The sequence below is a fragment of the Hylaeus volcanicus genome, chromosome 7, assembly GCF_026283585.1.
Source record: "Hylaeus volcanicus isolate JK05 chromosome 7, UHH_iyHylVolc1.0_haploid, whole genome shotgun sequence".
Lineage (NCBI taxonomy): Eukaryota > Metazoa > Arthropoda > Insecta > Hymenoptera > Colletidae > Hylaeus > Hylaeus volcanicus.
This window is the reverse complement of record NC_071982.1, coordinates 12,782,782-12,786,432: the sequence shown is the minus strand read 5'-3', so window position 1 is coordinate 12,786,432 and position 3,651 is coordinate 12,782,782.

The window sequence follows — 3,651 nt, the reverse complement described above, 5'->3', positions numbered from 1 at the left end:
TCGCCGATCTCGATGATTTTTAAATATGTTGTAGAAACCAACATTTTGAACAACTTTTTCCTATACATAGAACCGTCGCTCGATCTTATTTTCCGAGATACTTGCAAAATATCATTGCTGCTACAACAATGAATATTGCGTATAGCTACGCGTCTGTGACAGCGTGTGTGTAAAAATCATCGAAATCGGTGAGAATGTACCTGTTTTCTATAATTACGGAGAACGTTAACGAAACGATGCTGGTGCTCTTTGTTATTCATTTTAACCTGTAGTAGGTTCGGTCCCAGCGAGATAAAGTATCGTCGGGTATTTTATATGGGATATAGAATACACGATATATTTAAATAGGTGGAAATACAACACATGAACGTTACGGGCACGTAAAAGTAAAAGTTTCTGCGTAACTGCTCGAAAAACGGTTTCTTACCGTTGGATTCATTCGTTCGTTCATTTATTTAAAGTGCGTAACTTATTATACAAAGTTATTGCACTACTGCTTACTTATTACTAGTTTATACCCATTCTTCTTATCATCGTCTTACGTGACTCCTGCATTGTTTTAATATTCTTTGCAGTATCTCTTACTTCCCATCTATCGGGGCTTGCTAGCCCCCCTGTAGCTCGGGTACCTCGGGGTTGCTAAGCCCGTACTGTAGCTACAAATACTACTACAGCCCCTGAGGGTCCCCCTAGCCTTGAACAGTACAGCCTCGTAAAATTTAGACTTGAACAGTAGACTCTATAAAAATCTAGTCTTGAACAGTACAGCTTCGTAAAATCTAGCATTGAACTATACAGCCTTGAACAGTACATCATAGTAAAATCGAGCCTTGAACACTAAGCATAGTAAAATTTAGCCTTGAACAGTACAATCTATCAAAATCTATTCTTGAACAGTACAATTTTTTCGAAATCTAGTCTGAAACAGTACAGCTTTGTAAAATCTAACATTGAACTATAGAGCCTTGAACAGTACATCATAGTAAAATCGAGCTTTGAACAGTACATCATAGTAAAATCGAGCCTTGAACAGTACAATCATTTAAAATTTAGCCTTGAACAGCACAATTCATCGAAATTTAATCTTGAACAGTACATCATAGTAAAATCGAGCCTTGAACAGTACAATCTTTTAAAATTTAGCCTTGAACAGCACACTTCATCGAAATCTAATCTTGAACAGTACATTATAGTAAAATCGAGCCTTGAACACTAAGTAAAAGTGAACAGTACAGCTTTGTAAAATCTTGCATTGAACTATAGAGCCTTGAACAGTACATCATAGTAAAATCGAGCTTTGAACAGTACACTTTATCGAAATCTAATCTTGACCAGTACATCATAGTAAAATCGAGCCTTGAACACTAAGCTTAGTAAAATTGAGCTTTGAACAGTACAACCTTGTAAAATTTAGCCTTGAACAGTACAATCTATCAAGATCTATTCTTGAACAGTACAGCATAGTAAAATCTACCCTTGAACAGTACACTCTATCAAAATCTAGCCTTGCACAGTACAGCATAGTAAAATCCAGCCTTGAACAGTATATCATAGTAAAATCCATCCTTGAACGGTACAGCCTTGTAACATTTAGCCTTGAATTAGCCTTGATAAACCCCTCCAGATAAAGGATTATTTACAGTATTTAAAGAATCGAAAAGGAATTATTACACCTTCCAGCAAACACGTCGATCGAGCAAATCACTAAGATGCAACCAAGTATCATCGATTTGTATCGATGTCGATCGATTTCACGTCCGATGTATTCCTCTATGAAATAAGCTCGTTCGCGCTTAAACTTTTCGCTCGTAATCCTTCTTCCCGTGAACCGTGATTGCGAAATCGGTAAATTACGTAAGTAATTAAACTGTTTCTTGGTAGATTGCTTGGCACGACGCGAGACGAGTCGTCTCAGTTTTCTCCAAGCGATCTACCAACCGTAACGCCAGCTTCACCTAACTCTGTCAGAGTTCGTGTGGGTCTTAATTAAAAGTTTGAGAAACTTCTTTGTTGCGATACGTTTGCTGGGTTTTATGCAGTCAGCTTGGTAGAGTTTTCGACCGTGTTATTTCGTAACCGTTCATGGTTCCGATTAGGAGGTCCATCGTGGCGAAAACTGATCATCGAGGGATGTCATTTGAGAAATCGTTCAGATTCAAGGATGAATGTTGATCATAGAATTTTAATTGATTTCGTATTCATTGGTGAAGATAATATTGATAAAAGATTACACTTTTACAATTTTTCTATAGAGTCAAATCCAGTCCATTTTTATAATAAATTTCTGTGGAATCAAAAACTCTACTTCGAAGAAAAACATCTACGAACGTTCATGACTCGATGTATTATTATTTCAATGAATAATTAGTTGTATTCTGATGTAAGTGAATTTGAAATTGTACCACCCGAGCGCAAAAGGTTAATAAACAATGTACTGAAGAAGCCTACGTTGAACAATGCATTTACGTTAGAAGAATTACGGAGGCACTTTAATACTAAAATAAAATTTCGATGCTCGTCAAGCGTCCTCCACGCCTCGAATACTAAATTTTTAGACGGAATCTGTCTCCTGGATTTTCGTTCGCGGTGATACGAAAGATATTAAGGCGCTTTAGCACGTTTTCCAGCATGTTTCCGTCGCATTCGTCAAACCGAAGAAGACGTCCTCGCCATTGAAGAATTTCATTGAGCGTATCCATCGTGGAAGCAGAAAATTGACGCAGCTTCGACGTCTTTAAATTTCAACAGCGTGAAACGTGGCTCAGCTGGTCGTTTAGGTCGACAAGTACGACTCAATAAAACGTGCGATGACATAAAATTTCCTTTCTAATTATCTAGCAACACATGCGGGATATTAGACAAAGAAACATTTACATTTATTATCGTTTAATATACAGCCTTTATGTACATTTTTATTTGTATGCTGTAAGCTCCTCCTTATTTATTTTTGAAGGAGGAAACTATAACTCGCTTTTCAGTTTCACGCTGACTTCGTCTAATGGTTCATTAATACTCCATTAATTATCCCGTGGGAGGAAAACTCTTTCGTATAAGAAATAAGTTGGTTTGAAGGTACCTTTTTCTGTTTCATGTTTACTCTCCGTAATATTTCGCAAAAAAATGGGGCAATATTTCCACGGCAGACCCCGAAATAAATAGAAAAATTTAATGAGAAACTGGGTTTACGGTAGGGATCTCTTTGAAAACTATGTTTGAGATTTCTTTGATTTTTTGAAGACCCGTTACGTACTATGATGTACAACTCCGTGGTACACTAAATAGATCAACATCAAAAGAATCATACATGCTTCTCTATGAATAATGTTTCTTATTAAACCTGAGAAATTCTAAATTATGTTCTAAAAAGAACTCGGAGAACCGCAACGCCAATATTATTCTTCCTTAAATATTTTTCATTCGTTACCGCAGGCGTCTGTAATTAAAGAAAAAATACACAAAAATGAATTACTTCATTTGAAGGTTCCTTTAATTTCAAAGGAATTAACGACACTCGAATAGCAGCATTTGAATATTTAAACATTCGTATATTCTGCATTTACTCGTACAATTCGATACTTTGGAGGCACTGGTTACCATTCTTTAATTTCAAAGAAATTAATAACACCAAAGTAGCATTTAAATATGTAAATA